This window comes from Seriola lalandi, unplaced genomic scaffold (genome assembly GCF_002814215.2).
Source record: "Seriola lalandi dorsalis isolate HSWRI2012SDOR001 ecotype SW California unplaced genomic scaffold, Sedor1 jcf7180002054736, whole genome shotgun sequence".
Classification (NCBI taxonomy): domain Eukaryota; kingdom Metazoa; phylum Chordata; class Actinopteri; order Carangiformes; family Carangidae; genus Seriola; species Seriola lalandi.
In genome coordinates this window covers 721774-742500 of record NW_019525289.1, presented here as the reverse complement: position 1 = coordinate 742500, position 20727 = coordinate 721774, and the positions used below count along the sequence as shown (strand labels likewise).

The 20727-nt window shown below is 40.2% G+C and overlaps 1 non-coding gene across 1 annotated transcript; it reads left to right on the top strand.

Annotated features, from left to right (window-relative positions):
• The first annotated feature begins 10398 nt into the window (after positions 1 to 10398).
• trnag-ccc (transfer RNA glycine (anticodon CCC)) lies at positions 10399 to 10470 on the top strand. The gene has a single exon. It is a non-coding gene; the product is annotated as a tRNA-Gly (tRNA).
• The last annotated feature ends 10257 nt before the right edge of the window (positions 10471 to 20727 follow it).

Sequence of the window (20727 nt, the reverse complement as noted above, 5' to 3'; positions counted from 1 at the left end):
TCTGCACAAACACAAACATGCACAAATAAGATCATTTCATGGATAATGGATGACATTTCAATTGTTTAGCTGGGCAGTGATTTTTTTTTTTATTTATTTTTTTTTTAAATTTGAATGTTTATTAATGTGCACTGCCTTTCAAATTTAAAACAAAAACAATGTGCACACAGAGACAAAGACGTATTCACATTCAGACTTCCTGCATGAGATACCATGAAGTACAGCTTAGAAACCTCAGATAAGCAGGTAGAGACAGCTACTATACATGCACAAAGCATGAATTCAGACATGGACTCACACACAGGGAAGAATACTCTAAAATAGGCCACTGACAGATTAGATAAGCATACAGAAACAGACAGCACAAAAAGCATATCCACACATACTACATATGTGCATGTGTGTTCTACACATGAATGTACCAAGGCATGAATGACAAATTGTCTGTGCTCTGAGAGATGCCAAAATACGTCTTCTGAAACTTACACTGAAGCACAACTAATTTGCATTTGCAGATATGTTTTAGGAAATATTATACTGGAATGGATTACTTTCATTTCATTTTCAAATAAACTAAGTTGAAATTAGTAGGGATGTTCAACTTACTAATTAAGTTGAACATGTCTGCGTAAAAGATATTTATATCATACTGAACATCCCTAACATATTTTTCCTGGCAACTCAAGCACAATTAATGTTTTATATTTAGGTTTAGGCAACTCATTGCACTGGGTTAAAACATCGGGAAAATGTCAGTGCTGGTTAAATATCAAAAAACTGAATTCAAGGATGAGACATTGACTTTTTCATTATTTAACCCTAACCCTAGGTTATTTTGGTAACCCAAAGGTCTAGGTATACTCCAGTGAAAGGCATTTGTGCTATTGCACTCGGTTGTACAAACCAAAAGTGACTGTAACCATGTTTCAGTTGCTGTTAGACAATCAGACAAGCTCTCATTTTAAAGCATACTAAGGCCTGACAACACAAGTGCAATATAAGGATGTCACAAAACCGGGATTAGAAAAGTATTGTGTAAGGCTTGATTTATATTTCCTCCAACATGTATTTGGCACAGAAAATTTGTGGAATAAGAGATACAGTTGAAGATGCAAGGACTGTTCTTTAAAAATTCCAGACAAAAGCGCACAAATAACCTCTCTCTGGTCAGTGTTGTTCAGGAACCCAGAGGGCCTGCGGGTTAATGACTTCCCTGGCTGCTGCTGGACAGATAGATAGATGTGTGGAATGAACAGAGTTGTGGCTGATAGAGTCGAGGGGGAGTTGCCATGTGTCCTGGTCGCTGTAGAGCCCTCTGCTCTCCATTCATCAGTGAGAACAGGACCAGACCAGATGAATCGCGCACATGCACAAGCCGAGAGCAGTTTGTGTTTCCTGTGTGTGCATGAGTGTGCATGAGTGTGATATAGTGTACACACACAGGGGCAGATGCATGACACATGGAGGATGTACAACACTTGAACTTTCTAAATTTTTCAAAAGGAGACGAGGAATGTGTGACAGGCGCTTGTATATAGAATGTGCATGTGCAGGAATTTCATACACGTACTGTACATATCAAAAGGAGACAAATATATGTGCAGACGCAACTATAAACACACATACTTATACACCCTCTCTGCTTTCAGTCAGTCAAATAAACACATGTACGGGCACACACTGCCTCTCAAACTACCATTTGTTTAAATCAGCCACATTTCACAACAGTGTATTAAGCGGACAATAAACTCAAGAAGATCACCCATAACTCTCCCTGTCTAATACAAACACATCATCATCTCATATACAGGAAGTGTAGGATAGTTTGTACACACAGTGTCAGTATTGTAGCTGTAAAACAGAAGACAGCCATACTGTCCTTCAGTAAACAAAGGCTGGTAAACAAATAGGCAAGAGAGGGTTATTATTACCCAACAGCACACATTCATACTTCAAACACGTACACACACACACACACACACACACACACACACACACACACACACACACACACACACACAAAGATATAAAAGGCAGGAGCAGTATTCATTACTGTGCCACAATTAAAAGACAGCACAATGGAACATAAATGACTCTGCGCTCCAATAGCTTAATTGCTAATCTCTTCTTTTAGGACAGTGTTTATTTCATTAGCCTTGTTTGCGCTGATGCTATCTCCCCGTTAATTAACTTGTTTGGATTAAATGTCTACCCTTTATGCCAGGCAAGAAGCAAACAAATGCATGGACCACCATGAATACTACTGCATAAATGACTAAAGAAAGTATGAAGTTATTACTTTGCATGGTTTCTGTTTTAACAGAAATAATGAACAATCAAAAACAAGGAGTTAAAGGATTTTGTAGCAAGTTTGCAAACATTGTGTAAGTGGTACATGTAGTATGTTTAGTATATGTTTTAGGAGATAGCAAAGACGAACCTTCTGTTTCTCAACACTCTTGTAAAGACCTACTAATGTAACAGCACACCCGCAGACTGGAACTTCTCCAAAAGCTCAATACAGAATTTATTTTCTCTTACATTTCACTGTTTATTCTCCTGCCAGAGCACTTCTTCCATTTCCTCCATTTCTTCCTGCGATGATTTCATTCATGAATTTCAGGCCTTGCATCATTTACGGTTTCCCACAGAGTCACAGCTCGTCTCACTTCTTGATTTCAGATCCTATTTGACCAGTAAACGTACTCAATGAACCAGTTTCTGGATGCTGCCATTTAAAGCTGAAATGCATTTCCCACGTTATGGGAGAGAGGTCATGAAATGTTCACACTGCAACAGAAGTGGCAGTGATCTGTATCATTCTGTAAGCCAAAACATAGGTAGAAATAGTTGAGATTTCCTCTAAGGCTGCATTAGTATGTCCACAACTTCCATGTTCCTATGACAAAACATTCATGTCACCATCATGATTTCAGCCTTATCGCTAGGTCCTAAGTGAAATATAAAATATATTTACAATGAGGGAAAAACAGAAAACCTAAGAATCCAAGAAACACACCTTGCAGTTGATGCTACCTTTGCAAACACTGTGCCAGGGCGGATTTAAATCCACGTTTTTTTTTGAGGCTGTAGTTTGTGGTTTTGTAGTGAATTGTATGAAATACAACTGCAAGATACATGCATGAAGCTGGCACTACCTTTTAGGAGACGCTACTGAAATTCTGAAGGCCTCCTGGTGACAGAAAGTAACACAACTTAGCATGCATGACGCAGTGGAATTGCTCCATCCCTGCACATTTCATTTTCCCGGCATCTGGTTCCCCGGGTGCCCTGTTACATCAGATGAGATCTAAGATGTCTGGAAGCCTTCACTGGTCCCCATTTGTTTTAATCTGGTACTATGGTGTTAATCTATCACTCGGTTGCGCTGCAGGAACGGTGTTCCCTCATTGTGTCAGACTTTTGTTCAGTGAAACGTGAACGTCTGGACTGCTTTATCTGCACAGTTTGAGGTTGTGCCTCAAAGAGAAGCAAAGAAAATAAATGTTTGAGACTGTATGCAGAGAAAAAGAACAAACAAAAGGTGGAGAGTGAGAGACAAGGAAAATGGTGGGTAGAGGGACAGTTCAAGGTGTATGCTTGCTAGTTTATGCCATTGCATCTACGACCAAAAGTGATTTCTTTATCTCGTTTCTCAGTGTTTGGAAACTTGGAAAGGAGGGGGAAGAGAAAAAAGAAAGAGGGCATGTTAGAGAGACACAAAGAGAGAAGCGTGTTTGCTGGTTTGTGTAATTGTGCCGACCTGATTGGCGGTGAAAGAAAAACGATTTCTTTATCTCATTCCTCAGTAGTGGGAAATAGGAAGTGGGGAGAGGAAAAAAGGGGGGATGTTAGATGGAGAAACAGAGGCAATGCTGGCTGAGGGTGAGAGAGACAGCGAGAGAATGAAAAAGAGTAAAAGAGTGTGTGCTTCTGGATGTGTGTTTGTGAATGTACATGCACAAGGTGTACAGAGGAGCAGAATGATAAAGAGGCCGCAAAAGACAGCAATGAGAAAAAGAGAGGGTGCGATTAGAGAGAGAAAAGAGTGGGCTCTGAACTATTGAACGCCGTATCTGGCTGTGTACCCAGCCATCTGTACGCAGGGCCCTGAACCTATTTAAATTCAGGACGATTGCACTGTTTCTCAAATCCTTCAGAGCTGAATGCTTTTTGCATCCTGCCGAAAGCCTCAGAAGAGTAACCGTGCGGCTGAAAGTACGAACAACAGCAGCACACGGAGGGCAGATCTCTTTGTCCGTTTAAAAAGGCAACATTAGCTACCTGACACTTTCACACTGGTGATCCTGGAGTCTCTTAGTCTGCGCTTTTTACTTTCGTGACATTTTTGGTGATAAGCACTGTTTTTGCACATGACGCCCCAAAAGGTTGCATTTCAGCCTAACAGTGTGGCCAGTCCTGTGACATCAGGACATTAGATATGGACAATGCACCATAACCACTTCCTATGGCTTAAACACTGTTGATCCAGAGGGGATCTAATAATACAATAAATGTATTTTTCTAATACAGAAAAATGAAACTTTACTCTTTGAACTGGTCACAGCTCATAGATGTGCAGTCTTAGACAAGTGGTTGAGTGGGCATAGCTCGACTATAAAAGGGTCACAAGGCAAAACCACTCAGCCTAATAAAACAGTAAGTCAGTGCAGTGGCGTTGTAAGACTCTCTTAAGGGGCAGGAGCAAAAATAAAAAGGAAAACAACACACAATAACATCAAACAACGCAGCCTTATGATCAGAGTTAGGATTGATTTTTGCCCTAAGCTTGCACGGGCAAGGGCCCTTGATCTAACCAAATGGGGACTTTGGTAACCAGAAAGGTACTTGGGTGACAAGAGGGCTACTTATGTGCACCCATTCACTGGCCAAAATAACCATATAAAGCTACAATGGAGTGGTGATGGAATGTACTCATTCTCTTTAAGGGACACCCTGTAGTTTTGTCTAATTTTTTGTCCAGATGAAATCCTGATGTTGAGTAAATCCATATGCGGAAAGCTGGACTCATCAAAACAGCCCCCTTTTTTTACACTGTGATGATATAGGCAATGTAGGATATATTCAAGCCAAACACAAACATTCAGTCCATGTCAATAGATCCATCTATCCACGTGTCATCCAGGTATCTCAGAGAGTTTTGCAGGGCAGATAGGACATAATTTCTCCAACATATTTTGCGTCTACCTCAGGATCTCCTCCTAGTTGTACATGCCTGCACATCCGATACATACCGGCGTCAAGTGAGATGCATCATATGAAGACACAACTTTATGATATAGCTAGTGCATTTCACCACTGTGCTGCCAGCTTTACACACATAGTGTCACAGCATCTGAAGTACTGCAATGGCTTTGGGCTAAATGCCCAAAATCTAAAATGTCTGCATTTGTTCGAGTATGTTATTTACAGGTGCATCACACTCAATAAGCAGGGTTCTGTACATATATAAAGAGTCCATAAAGTCAGAAACAATCATCCTAGCCAGCTCTAGATACCATGCAGCACTCAAATCAGTGCATCTCATCAGCACCTATTCCATCAACACTTAGTATCTGACACTCAAGGGCAGCTTCCAATTTCAGACAGTGATAGATGGGCTGGTGGGACAGGGGGAGGGGCGATGAACTCCAATCAGGTGGCTCCTCTGGGACTGTTATCAATGGGCTACTTCCTGAAACATCTGCCACCCAGTTATCCATCATCAGACGACCACAGTAGCTGTCAGAGGGAATGATGGGCTCAGCCGTGAGGTCTAAGGCAGCAGGCGGACACGCGACTACACCTTATGAGGTTTTCATCACTGTATTTTGTCATTACATGATCAAAGTGATAGCTGGACGGGTTGGTGTGCTTTGACAAGTACAGTATTCTCCGCCTGTAATAAATCAATGATTTCCTCTGTTGATAAGAGAGTGCGCTGATGGATTTCTGTGCAAGTGCCTCGGATATACTGTACAACCAGGTTTATCTGATCTATGTGGCGCATGGAGGTTGCTCCCAGGAAAGCAAATGCCTCAATAAAGCTGAAATGTATCGCAGCTCCAGACAAAAATCTCATTTAAAATATGAAACATTAATTTGGAGAAATGCTGTGTTGTCATTTTGCAGGAGAAGTGCTTCTAGGTGCATGTACCAGCAAGGAAATTCCCTGTAACCTCATTCAATAAAGTGAAATTTAGCAGATAGAAAAAATAGAAAGTATTTGATGTGTTTCTGCTGCACCTTTTGATTCTTACTTCAGAAAAGTGTGAGGCTAAGAGGATTAGACATGAGAAAAGTCAATTAATTGTAAAGTATGAATCATATTCCTCTATTTTCATTAACTAACTCAGATTAAATAAATACAATTTTTTTTTTAGGTGTTTTATAACCATTTAAAAAGAACATTTTCCCAAACGGTACACCCTGTTGCTTTCACTCATTGTGTGTGGAGTTCAGAGTGATATAGTCCATGGTGTTTAGTGCGATTACTCCAGATGCTGCCTGGCGTGTAACTAATGAGTCGTGCTTCACCCCGGGTCAAGTCTGAGGCTTCTGCTGGGGCTTTGAAGCTTGTTTACCCTCCTGCCTGATGCCCATGAGGCCTCCCTGCTCCCCTCCTGCTCCACTTCTCTCCCTGCATACCTGCCAGACAAATTAAATACCTCCGCCGAAAAAATAAATAAATTAATAAATCACAACTGCATCAAGTTGAAAGAGTCCGCTTGTGAAGGCTGAAATGTCACAGGCTTGTTTCTCATCAACAGCTCCACTTTTTTTTTTGATGTTTACTTTGCACAAAATTAAACTCCCTATCTGCTCATTCAGAGCGACTTGCTCTGGATGATTAAAAAGTAAAATGGAAATGGAGTAGTTAATTTGGATATGTATGCTGCTTCAAGCTAACACTATGACCTCAGGTTCCATTTTGCACGAACATCAAAGCTGTCATCAGAAACAAAGACATTACTTGTTTAAAGAACAAAATATGGTTGCTTACAACGTTTCACAAATAGTTAATGAAAGTGCCATTGCACGCAACAGCATGGTAACCATCACCATACATTAGATGCATTTGACATTTTCAGCATCTTTGCTAAAAACCAAATCTTTCATCTCTGGACAGCGAAAGTTCAATGATTGAAGAAAAAACAGACTGTCACTCCTCTGAAAGACTTTCAAATTGACAGGGTACTCAGAGCAGAGATACTCATAATGTAGAAGAGGAGTTAATGACAATTGAACAGCTGAATAGTCCATGACTTCCCTGCACATTTGTTACTGGAACTACAAGACATGTTTTATGTTTACAGCATGTTCAGCATATTTAATAAAATGACAAAAAGAGTTTTAAAGAAATGACACTGAGATGAAGCTGCAAGAAACTGCAGGGGAAGAGTAAGGCTAAGGTAAGGGGAAAATGTACTAAACAGAGAGAAGGTACACACACTGCAGGGGGTTAAGGTGCCAACCGTGTATTTTTGTTGCATGCCGCCCCCCTTTTCTCGCTGCCATGATTTCCTGTCAGCTTGCTTTTTGTCTGCTATCTAAGAAAAGGCAAAAATGCTCAAAGTAATGCTTCTATTACAGCATCTCAAATGTATCTCAATGATATCAAAACTAAAGTTACTGGACAGACTAAGAATGTTTGTCAGATTTTTCTTCAACTTTAGCTTTTTTTTGTGGAATACTGTATCGTTGTACCTCTTCAAGCCTCTAATGAGCTCAATGCTCACTGTACCAGGACTAGATCTTCACGTCTTTATCAACACATGTATCACATTTAGAAGTTCTGCAAATAAATTAAAGCTAAATAAGAAACAAATTCACCATATACACCGTATACTACAGATAATGCGGCATTAGGAAACATGCTGCAAATAGGTAAAATTCAAGCAATTGCACAAAGCCACGCTGTCAACACAGAACAGAGTTAAAGGTTTTCACAACTCACTCATATACTAGTTAGTAAATGGTTTGCATATATTGTATATACTGAAATATTTACATATCTCTAAATATATCTAAAAAAAATGAAATGGATGCAAAATAAAATAAACATTGTCTGCTCATTGTCTACTACTCAATTGCATGTCCAGTGAATTGAACTGGCGAAATAATTCCTTTAAATGCTCCTGTTTTGTCCATCTAAATATTTTTTTAAGCTGGGGTGTATTACACTATATTCTAGAGTACATAAATGATCTATCGACTACAACTCTTCAACAACAACTTAATACTAATGACAAATGACCTGCTTACAGTTTACACACATGCAACCAGTTATGAGTCAAATGCCTTCATATTAAAAGGGTAACAAGCCAACAAGCCAAGCCAACATTAAATACATTAATTAAAGTGTACAAAATCGATAGAACATGTCCAAGGTCCCAAGACCCACAGCATCTCGAAATGACTCCACCAACATCCCTGAGTAGTGAAATTTCATAATCTTCAAGCAAATTTCGGACTCCACTATCTTCTCAATCACTCCTTTAAGTTGTCTTTGGTTTTTACAGTCCCCACCACTGAAGCCTGGCTGGATAATGGCCAAAAAAACTGAGTAACCATCTCTGTGACCCCTGTGCACACAAGGTCAGCACCGGGGCAGTAATCCCTCCACACCTCTGCAGTGGAAAAGCAAGATGGTCTCTTGGCACATTAAGGAGGCTACCTCTTCCCATCCCACACCCCCAACCCCCCAGCTTTATTACGAGTGGCTGGAAAAAAGGCAATGTCTGAGACGGATAAAGGCAGGGCAAAGAGTCGGGCGGCTTGGAATCAGATGAAAATAAAAAGTCAAGGAGGATTTTAGGGGATTTGCAGCATCTAGCTCAAGGTTCACTACAAGAGCTGTGTGTGTGTGTGTGTGTGTGTGTGTGTGTGTGTGTGTGTGTGTGTGTGTGTGTGTGTGTGTGTGTGTGTGTGAGAGAAAGAGCAAGATGTGTGAGGCATTCAGTCTTGACCTTGCCATGCCGAATCCTATTTCCCTTTGGCTGTTGCCCGGCAACATCACCTTGACAGCAAGAAATGGTCAGAGAGAGACGGAAAGAGGGATAAAACCAGAAACAGGTCTCACACTGACTTGATACTTTCATATTATCCTTTGCTTCAAAGCCATATTGCTTCTTGTCTCTCCACAGCTACGGTTAACAGGGGTTTTATTTTTTCCTTTTCAGTCCTCATGGGGCAGGTCAAAGGTCAGAGGGCAGGCAATAGGATCTTTCGCCCCTGGAAAAGGGGGTTTAGCAGCTTTAATCTGAGAGAAGTTATGGTTTTCACTTGTATCTGACCCTGGGGAAGCAGCAGGACAGTAGGTAGTCAAGATCAAAGTCATCCTGCAGGACACTGGCACATGTGGCTGAGGATGAGTCTGTACCCCTCCTAGATAAACATGATGTAATATCTGTGTGAGCTTGAAGCTGACCCCAAGGGGTCCAGCCTCTTCACCCTGGAGTCCCAGCACAATGACCACCCCCCCCACTCATCAGCTTTGATCAAAGGGGAAGGAAATGATTGAGTGGCTAGTAACTCCCACTGAAGCATTTAATAGAAAGAAGAGAAGGCTGACATCGGGGCAGGGAGATGGAAAACACTGAGGTGATGGATCGATAGGGGCCATCTGTGATAGCAAGGGACTTGTGCTGTAATAATGAGTCCTATGTCTGTTTACATTGTGGCTATGAATTGATAGAATATTATAGTCTGTCAAGTGGCTAAATCACAAAAAAATGTAAATTACATGTCATCGCCTATGCCAGTGGCATTATTTCTGTTGTAATGGGTTGTATCAGTTACATGTTCATACATAACTAGAACAATAATGCTCCAGCTCCATGGTTGGTCCTTACAGAAGCTCATTGCTGTTTGGTCCAATCAATGAAACAGCCTCCTCACTTCACCTGCCCAGCCTACTAATCCAGTGTCCAAATCAGAAGAGCCTTCTGATGTTGTCATGGACACTAGAGATCCAGGTTTACATCGCGTTTTCTAATAACAGTGATTCTTTTAACCCTGACCACAATCTTTCTATAATCTTAAACAACTAGTTTTAGTGCTCTAGCCTTAAAGACCATGTCCCTACTTTTGATATGGACCATTGGAGCATCACCTGAAATAGCATCCCTAAGGCAGTGGCGTACCAAACATACGTTGTCATGGTTACACTAATAAATGTGGTTAAGCTTATTGAACGCCCTTGGTTTGGTTAAATCTAGGCACAAAATTGCTTGGTTAGGTTGCAGGAAAGATCATGGTTTGGGTTAAAATATGTACTTCCTTAGGTCAGAGGATATTTTGATTACTTGTGCAGCCCTATTAACCAGGCATGTAAAAGTTATGGCGTGCTGTGTTGTGTTCACTAGATTTGAAGAAACAGCAATGCCTTTCTTCCAGGCATTGGTGGTATAGTGGCGAGCATAGCTGCTTCCCAAGCAGTTGACCCGGGTTCGATTCCCGGCCAATGCATGATCAGATTTAATATTGTCTGGAAGTGTTGACTTCTTAAATCAGTAGTGGTATAGTGTTTAAATACTGTCAAGACTTGTATGCAAATTAGGATATTGTGTCTGACTAAGTACCCACTACATTTCTGAACGTGACTGCTTCCTGTAAAGCCAAGAAACTAGGGATTCACGTAGCCTGTTTGTTACAGGTTTTCCTCTTTGTATACGAGCATTCATCCATCTTCTAAATATGTATGGTTAATCCTTTTCAGGGGTAGACTTGGGCAGATTAGTTTAGTATTGAAGCATGCTGTAGCAGAAAGGAAGAGAAACACACTTGGGAGGTCACTAGTGCATCAGTTTCAGAACCATATTGCCTGGCCGGGAACCGAACCCTAATTCTATACTTTGCTCCTTTCAGTTTTCCCTTTGCAAAAATGTCTAACATCCTGTTTTCACTTTGTTAATATGGGGTGTATGAATTGAAATTATTTTAGCTTAAGGTTGCAACAGCAAACCGTGAAAAACGTTGAGGAGTCTGAATACTTCCGAATGCACTGTATTTTGTTTCCACTTACATCGGCCTTATGTTGCTAAGCTTTCCTCTAGAGTTTTAGGTCCTAATTTTACAAAGTATACATATAGGCATATATACTCTGTGTGAATTTTCCATCTTACACCCCCATACACAGTCAGGTCCAAATGTCTGAGACCACTTTCCCATTCAGTTGAATGGGAAAATCTGCTTTAGAAAACACACACACACGCACGCACGCACGCACGCACTTGGCACGATGGGATCAGAAAATTGCTTTGGTTCATAGCAACCGAGGCAGACATATCTATCTATATTATATCCATAACTGCAGCATTTGCAGATAGATGGGCCCTGGCTTTTATTTTGATAGCACATAAATGGACAGAACCATCTAATGCATGTCAAACAGCATCGTTTCAAAACATGATAACAAAATGAAACTTGCTGTGAGGATGTGAGCAGTAGTGGACATAAGTTCGTAGAGAAGACGTGATGCTTGTAGTACATTAAAGACAGCATATGCAAATTTCATTTATTTGCTTTCATCTAGTCAAAGTTTGTTTGGATTCTTCAGCACACACTATTATAGAAATGAATCATGCCCAACAGAAAAAAATCAGATGTTATTATTTCCCTTAAATTTTCTTAATTTCTTTTTTATTATATTCGTAAAAGAAATGCAGAAGTACTAGACAATTTCATGTGAGACCTGTGATAATGAGTAACAGCAACATTTTAGACTTAAGCAGTCCTTGCATAACTCTGTTTTGGTCGCCTGGCATTCCTAATGCAAACCTGAGGGAAAAAGTCATAGTATTCTTTTTTAACTTTTAACCAAGCGATGTGTTGAGTATTCAAAGGTATTTTTGTGCTATGATGATGTTTGCTTAGGGCAAAACCAACATTTAAATCCAATACTTTCACAGTCTCCTATTTTTCACTGCCCTAGCCTAGGGCAAGTCAGGGCAGTAGATGGTGCAGCCTGTAGAAATAATGGATTTAAAAGTTTGTTTTGCCCCAGACAAATATCTTACCACTCCAGGCAGACTTTAAATATCTGTTGAATGATAAATATACCTTTGAAAGTGCAACCCAATGCTACATAACAGACCAACATTTTGATTTCCCCACAGTTTGCATAGGAAACGCTATGCAACTGGATCATGTAGTAACGAATGGAGTATTGATGTTACGAATGTAGGTAAATATCAGCCAGACAGTAATCTGAGATGCAACTCTAACCATAATCTTTGATCGCCAACCCTCTTTAGGGACCTTTTCTCACTGCTCTCCCTTCAGTAAGAGCTGCCTACAATAAGGAGGAATGCAGTGAATTATACAGAATAATTATAGAAGAAAGAGGCACAAAGTTCAGGAGCCACTTTCCATGTCAAGAGAAAGTGCAAAATGAGATCACTGGGACGTCTATAGAGGGACCTGGAGGTAACATACCCAGCTTGCATGTGACACAAAAATCAATTATATCAGCAGATTTGGCAGCCGATGGACCACAGCAGATGTGAGCAAAGGTTAAATGTCAAAGCACTGCAAAACATTCACTTGTTGAGGGAGATCCATACGCAGCAGGGTATGAGCTCCATGTCATTAAAGAGCTCTGAGAAAGGTCAGAGGAAAACATGAAGTCACAATCTATGTAGCTTCGAGGTAAGAAACAGCCCATCAGACTGGATCACACATGTCTGTAGACGCGGTCTTTACCACGACAGAAGATCCTTATTACAGTAACAGTCAATGTCAGGCATTCAGCAGATGCTCTTATCAAGAAGAGACAAAGAAGGTAAATGGAAGTACCTATTAATCCAGATCATCTAAACCACTTTAATTTTCAGGGACTACATTGGTCTGGAAGTAGACTTTCTTAACTTAACTCCTGCATCCCTTCCCCTTCCTCTTCCATTTTGGTGATATCCAGGTTTGAGTGATTTCATATATATATATATATATATATATATATATATATGAGTTTGAGTTTCATACATGTGTAACAAGGCTGCAGAGTCAGAACAAGTGTATCGTACCAAAATATATGCACAGAAAACGGCAGGTAAAAGTCTGTTGTTTAAATTAGACAGTTAGGGAAATAATTTTACTGTTTAATAATAATAATTTTCTCTTCAAGTAGGTTCAGCTAGCCTGAGGATTAGTAGATTAGAATTAGAATTAGTAGATTGTCTGACTGCTTGTGTATACCTTTTTAGTAATGTCCAGGTTTAACAAATTCTCTTAAAATCCACCTGTTGAAATACTGTAATATTCAAGCTGTTGAGACAATGGTTATATGCAACTTCAAGATCTAAATTGTTGTCATCCACAGTGCATCTCCTTGTGTTTTGTCTCAAGATTTCAGCAACATGTGGGTATTTGTACAGTTTGTTCTGCAGCTGTATTTAAGCAAAGCAGAAGTAAAAAAAAAAAAAAATCATATCCAAAAGTTTGCTTGTCATAAAAGGAAAATACACAATACTTTGCAAGACGCTGGGTGCTTGGCAGCTTTGCTTATTAGGCTAGACATGAGAGAAAAGAAAGCTTAAAAGAGACTAGCACAGTCTGTATTTAAAACACATTTGAAGTCTGTTTCCCTACAGTTCACTGTGTGGAATTCCCTTATTGGCAAATGCGCGTGTCTCATAAATTTGGAGAGAGAGAGAGGAAGAGAGAGAGAGGGAGAGAGAGAGAGAGAGAGACTTGGAATGGGAAATGGAACTCAAAGGAAGGCAGAAACAACATTTCACAAGAGAAAATTTCTATTTTTACATTAAAAATGAGCTTTCTGGTCTCAAACATAAAGCTTTACAGCTGACTTTTGATCACAGCAAACACAATACACACAGACACACACACTATATAGCACCACCACAAAATAATTTCCTCAACACAGCTTTAGTGAACTGGATGGCTAATTTCATTGTCCAACGATTGGCTGAGCTGAATGCTGGCAGAAGAAGACGACGACGATGTAATTAGCCATTTTACTATCATGTCTGACCACAGGAAGCCTAATTGTTTCTGCTGACAGCACAGACAGCAGGTCGGGGGAGAAACTGAACACCCATTTGTTACAGTCCCTCGTTAACATGGGGTTAAATGCTGAAAAAAATCTATTACCACCCCATGCAAAAAAATCTATATGATTTACATATATGCAAATTGGGGCAGTTTAACCTTAAATGGTAATTAGAGTCTTCACGAGATGGTTGTGATAAGAGGTATGTTTAGCATATGTAATGACTAACTGGAATAAATCTCTTTAAAGGGTCTTAACCCCTGCGGTACAAGTGATGAGTATGATCCAGTGCCATTACACAAGATGAAGAGCGCTTTATGTGTCTCAAATTGGTTTCAGGCCCAAGTGGACCATGAATCCACAGCAGGAGGGGTTTGTCTCCTCTGGCTCTTTGTCTGACAGCTGGTTGGAGTGACCATTTTTGATATGCTAGGGTATGTTGTATAGTATAACAAACATAATCATTTGCATTATTAAAATGATTTGAAAATTAGGCTCAGAAAAATACATTTTATTTAGTATTTTTCCCCTTTATTTATTTATTTATTTGCTTGTTTTGTATGCCCAGTTGCCCATATCACAGCTCTTTGTATTTCTTAATTGCCTTCATATCTATGATGTCGGTACTCTACCTCAGTCCTTTGATATTACGACAGGAATTGGTTGGTATTTAATTTGGTATTCTTTCCATGTTATTTGGAGTTGTGGTATCTATTGAGTCATTTATATCGCTACATACGATGAACATACAACATGTGTGATTTCTGAGCATTATAGTTCATTATTAATTACATTATAAAACAATAGTTTGACAAAATAGCTCCACTTACTTGCTCTTTCCAAAGCTTTCAACGTCACATCCCTGATCAGCATTTGCTCACTTGTCGTGGTGTTGGTTGAGTTGATGGGGGGGGGGGGGGTGTCCTCCTACACAAAGCAGAACATCTCGTTAGTGAAGAGGTTTGAGGCAGGTTCAGGATGTTTGGAGGATGGGGGGTTGGTCTCTGTGCGGTACATGATCATCAGTTGGCTGCAGCAGAGGTAGCAACAACACGCAGCTCATGGAAGCTACAAGCGCCCAGTTGCCCCAGTATGCATCAAAAGTCAAACCTCAGTCAAATCTGAACACACAGGCATGATACACACATTTGTAGATTCAGTGTAACATACTCTTTCAAACACTTTCAATGTAGCTGTTGTACACCATGAATAAACCATAAATCTGCTTAGATGTCAGAAACAAAGATGCTCCTTATAATGCCAGAATTTGCCTAAGGACCATCATGTTTTTAAGTGTAATTCAGTACAACAGGAACCCAGTGATAGCTGCCCATACATCTATGGGTATACTGGAAACATGAACTGTAGTAGTTAATTCGATATTGTAATGGTGGCAGTTGACCAAAACATAGACAAATATAGTCTTTAAAAAAGACTTTCTATATATATTTTAACTTCACACAGTGTGTCTTGGCCATTTTTCCATTTTTGACAGAGAGGCATATTTACTAAGATTGTTGCTGTGATGCATTCACTTTAATATGACCAGTTCTAACCCCATTGGGAGACAAAAGACTTAAGCCTAACCATTTTGCTTAAGGCTACAAGTTGGACTGCAATGTTTGGGACAATTTCAATCTCTGCTGTAGCTGTAGCATAGCCTATGTGATTGAAAAAGCTATCTGGAAAAGCGTTTATGCTAGTGGGAAAATCGTTAGCCGCAGCCTTGCTAGCGACAAATCCTTTATTTAATCTTTTGTTTCATTCGTTCTCTGCAGACCGAGATAAGCTGGATGTGTGGGCTATGCACAGACTAACCCTCTCAGCCATTACATGCCATGACTACTGGCCAAATCTGGAAAATGATGGTGGTGGGCGAGCTAGCTGGTTTTGGAGGGCAGTCTGTTAAAACACTGGAGGTTGGATGGACAAAGATATTAAGGAGGATAGCTGAGAAAATATGAAGAATCTGTGAGTGTAGTCTAATCAGGTTAAGATTTCTGCATATAAAGCTGCCTTAATCATGAAAATCTTATGAGAAAATATGTAGTATAGAGATGCAGTTCAGGCTTTTTGTCATCCTTCACTGAAAAAAAAACATCTATTTTTGTAAATTACTTAAAAAGCAAAATCATAGCTTAAAGCAAGGCCACATCTTTCAACTTATGATCTGTTTGCAGATTTGCTCTGAATACTTGGAATTGATCATGCTGTCAACTCTGCAGCACAACATTGTCACAACAATTCTCTCTCATATTGACTGAAATCTCAGTGGCTCCACAGTAATCTTATCCAGCTCCTATCTTTTAACAGTGGCAAAAAACTTTGGGTAAACTATTGAAAGCTACTTTTCCAAGAGATAAAATGAGAGACAGTCAATCCCAACAGAGGATGGGAGAGATGAGGAGACAAGATGTGTCAAGTTCCTGTAAGATATTGAAGTGGGTCTAAATTTGTGTTACATATGGGAAAAAAAAAATTTAAAATTTCTACAGCCTGAAAACGCAGTGAAAATCTTCAACATCTTCCTAAACATTATTGTGCACATTCTTATCATTTCAGTATATTCACAAACAGGCAATCACATACAAACTTATGCTCAATAGTAGCTAGTATACACCTGACTAAAGTGATTTGATTAACCCCAAATAAAGTTCAGCTGTTGTAGGATTTTCCTGACATCTTCTTAGTTGCATCCTACTGCAAAAGCCATGGTTCACAATGAGATTCCAAAGCATGAGTGGGATCTTTTTGTTGAAAAGGTATTGATTAGGAGTGGGGTACAAAATAATTCCCAGAACATTAGATATACCAAGGAGCACAGGGAAGACAATCATCAACAAGTGCAGAAAATATGGCACAGCAGTGACATTACCAAGAACAAGATGTCCCTTCCAAAGCTGATGAAAAGACGAGGAGAAAACTGGTCAGGGAGGCTGCCAAGAGGCGCATGGCAACATTAAAGGAGCTGCAGGAATTTCTGGCCACAAAACCATGTTCTTCATATGTCTGGGCTACGGGGTAGTGTAGACGGACAAAAGGCTTTTCTCACAAAGACAAACATCCAAGACCGGCAAATTTTGCAAAGAAAAAAAAAAAAAAACATCCAGTCCCCCAGAACCACGTGGGAAAAGGTGGTCTGATGAGATCAAGGCTAAACTTTGTGGCCATAATTCTAAAAAGGTATATTTGGCACAAAAACAACACAGCACGTTACTTAAATAACACCATACCACAGTGAAATGTGGTGGTGCCAGAATCATGCTTGGAGCTGCTTTTCTTCAGCAGGAACTGGGGCTTCAGTCAAGATGGGGGGAATTATGAACAACTACAAACACCAGTCAATATTGGCGACCCTCAGGCATCTGCTGGAAAGCTGAAGATGTAGAGGAAATTCACCTTCCAGTATGACAACGACCCTTCTTTGCCATAAGAAGATTAAAGTATTGGAATGGCCTAGCCACAGCCCAGAACTGGATCCAATTGAAAATCTGTGGGGTGACCTGAAGTGCGCTGCGCACAGGAGATGCTCTCGCAATTTGACATTTCTGCAAGGAAAATTCTGAAATGATTCATCTTGTTTTTTACATCACAAAACCTGCCATTTTGTCAGGGATGTTTACATATTTAATATCCACTTTACATTCTAAAATCAGGCAGACATCAGTTGCAGTGGAAGAGAAGAGCCAGACTCATTCGGGCTTTAGGCCTAGATGGACGGGCCTTGGCCTCAGGTCACTGACTCCATGTTTTTCATTTGGAGCCCCTATCTTGGCCATTCTCCAGTCTTTATTTTCCATTAGGAAGAGAAATGCCTGTGCAAGAAAAGTGGAAGCCGAGAGAAAAAGATCGCAATACACACACACACATACACGAGAGTGTATGTGAGAGTGGAAAGGCGGAGAGCAGAAACACTGAAGACAAAATGGCTTTCATTCGCACAGCAGTGGAAGGCCAGAGGTCCCTTATTTTTTCTTCATTCAGTTGTTTCTCTTCACTTCTAGCCTCCTTTCATCTCCTCTGCGAGGCATGTGGTTGTGCACCGTGCTTTCAAATCATATAAAAGATGTTTACACAAGTCTCTGTGATAAGCTTGTTTTGTGCAATTGTATGCAAATCTACTAAACCCAGATCACTGCAATGAGAAGGAATACTTTCATGAGCACACACAGCTAGGGACTTAACATGTCAAGTTACTCCAACACTCACACACAAACACAGGCATGCATAAACTGTTGTGAATATGAAGTGGAAAAAAATAATCTCTTATTCTGGTTATGAGGTGCGTGTGTCTGTGTGTTTAGCTCATTTTTGTGGATGTGTTTGCGCTGTGCAGGACCGTCAGCATGCAGCGACAGTGATGAATAAGCGTTATTAAACAGGAGACACAGGCCCGGTGGTGTCATTAATCTTCATCCCTACTGGCACCATCACAGAACTCACTCCCTGTCCGTCCTCTGCAACATCTACACATTTCATTGTCAATAACACAAAGAAGGCAGAACTGGTTGCCCAGCTTGTGATTGGGTTTCGGTGTGGCTCTTTAACCAAAATGAACCATCTGTGGGGTCACAGTGAGACGTAATAGGTGATTACATTCCACTGGCATCAGATGACTGATGGGACAAAGAGAGAGGATGACACCTTGTCCGGTGGCTCAAAATTAATCACACTCTGCTTAGGGTCGATCCACAAGTCTATTTTAGCGAATGAACTAGCTCTGAAAAGAAATGTGAACTTTTAAGAGGAGGCTTGCTGACAGTGAGTGTCGCACTGCAGCTTCTGACATTACACTTAAAACAGGATAAAGACATTCCCTGTCTGGTTGCTCCTCACATGGAAATAAAGACTGGGATGAAGAGAAGGAGGTTGAAGAAAAAGTGATGAATCATCAAGCGGTCCTCTTTTATCAGCACCTCAAATCACCAGGTGGGAGGAAGAGAGGAAATAATGGGGTATGTGCAAACTCAGAAATACTGAAGTAGTCACAGTGTTGTACGTGCGCAGACACACGCACACACATTTAAAATAGTCTGTCATTTCTCTTAAAATCATTTTCATGCTCTCTCTCTCTCTCTCTGATCAAAAAAAAAAATCCCACACTCTGCCAACATGTACCACTTTATATTTACTGAAAACTATGTTTAGGTCATTTAAATGTAAGTGTGTACATGTGTGTGTATATATATATATATATATATATATATATATATATATATATATATATATATATATGCATGTTCACAAACAAAAAATATATATCCATATGCCCACAGACTGTAAATAATGATGGATATAGCCACCATTATGTCACTCATATGTTTCTGAAGGCCAGTTTTGAAGCTCGGGCCTGCTACGCTGTCACCATCTTGGCAGGTCCCACTCTGTCCAACTCTGGGCTAATCCCATCCAAAAATGAGCCAAGAGATAGGGTGTGAGTGGCACTCAGACTTCGGTGCATGCCGGTGTAATAACTGTGGCAAGCATATGCAGCCGTTAGCATTGTTAGCACAGCTGGGTGTCTTGCTCAAAGTTTAACCAGAGACAGTAGAGATACCGAGAAACTTTTTTCATTGCTTAACAGTTACAGATTATCAGCCTATTAAATTGACATGACTTTGTACTGCGCTGAACAGATGTTGTTAGTAGATGAAAAAAAACAGCGGCAAAAAAGGCGCAAATGTATCTGTGTTGTATCGTCTATTGTTGTATTCTTTTGGCAGGGACAAATAATCCATAAATTAGTGTTAAAAATGCCCGAGCTTTGTGCAGCAATAGGCTGTAATAACAAGAAAAACGGATCTGTCTTTTCTTTCCCAGGGCTAGATTTTAATATTAGCTTCTGTCACATTTCATGCCAGTTGCCTTGGCCTGAGGGAGGGGTTGAGGGACAGCGCCTACTTAGGACACCGGAACTGTGTCCCATTTCATACCACTGGTGCTACCTGTAATGCGGTATCATCCGTCTAGACTAGAGGATCTTTGGTTTAACCCAAGGCTAGCTAACTAAGCTAGCAAGCCAGGTATGCTGAGCACAGACACCGATACCTGCTAATTAATACTAACATATAAATAAAAATAGTTGAATTTCACTGACCTTAAAACAGGAGCACAAACTTTCTCACGTTCTGTTAGTCCATTAACCGCACAGCAAGCCGTGTTATTTGCCTAATATTTGATTTAACAACCCTCCACGAAGCACAAACACGGTCGACAGGTCACGTTCAGTGATTCGAATTAGCTGAGTGATGACGTCTAGCGACAGCTAACTGACACGACAACCACCTGTCACTTAAAGCGGCCACACCTTTAATTATGCTTATCTTTAAGCCTCAATAAAGTTCGAACGGGGGAGTTATATATGCATTCACTCACCATACAGTTCCCATGAAGGGGAGGGACTAAACAGAGCCTAAAATCGTTTTAATATGGGAGTCTATAGGGATTGACTGCTTTTGGGGCCAGCATCAAAAACCACAACAACCCCTGTTCAATTCTGACAGGGGAACTTTTGTTGCTTGCGATACCTTTCTCCCTGCATTTCCTGTCTGTAACGCTACTGTTATAATTACATAAAGTCAAAAAAAAAAAAAAAAAAAAAAAAAAATAGGGGAGACCGGGGATGGTTGTAACAAAGGGATAGTTGTAACAGCATCACTTTCACCAATAAGGGATAACATAAGAGTCATGTGATCAATTTCATGTATATCCACTTC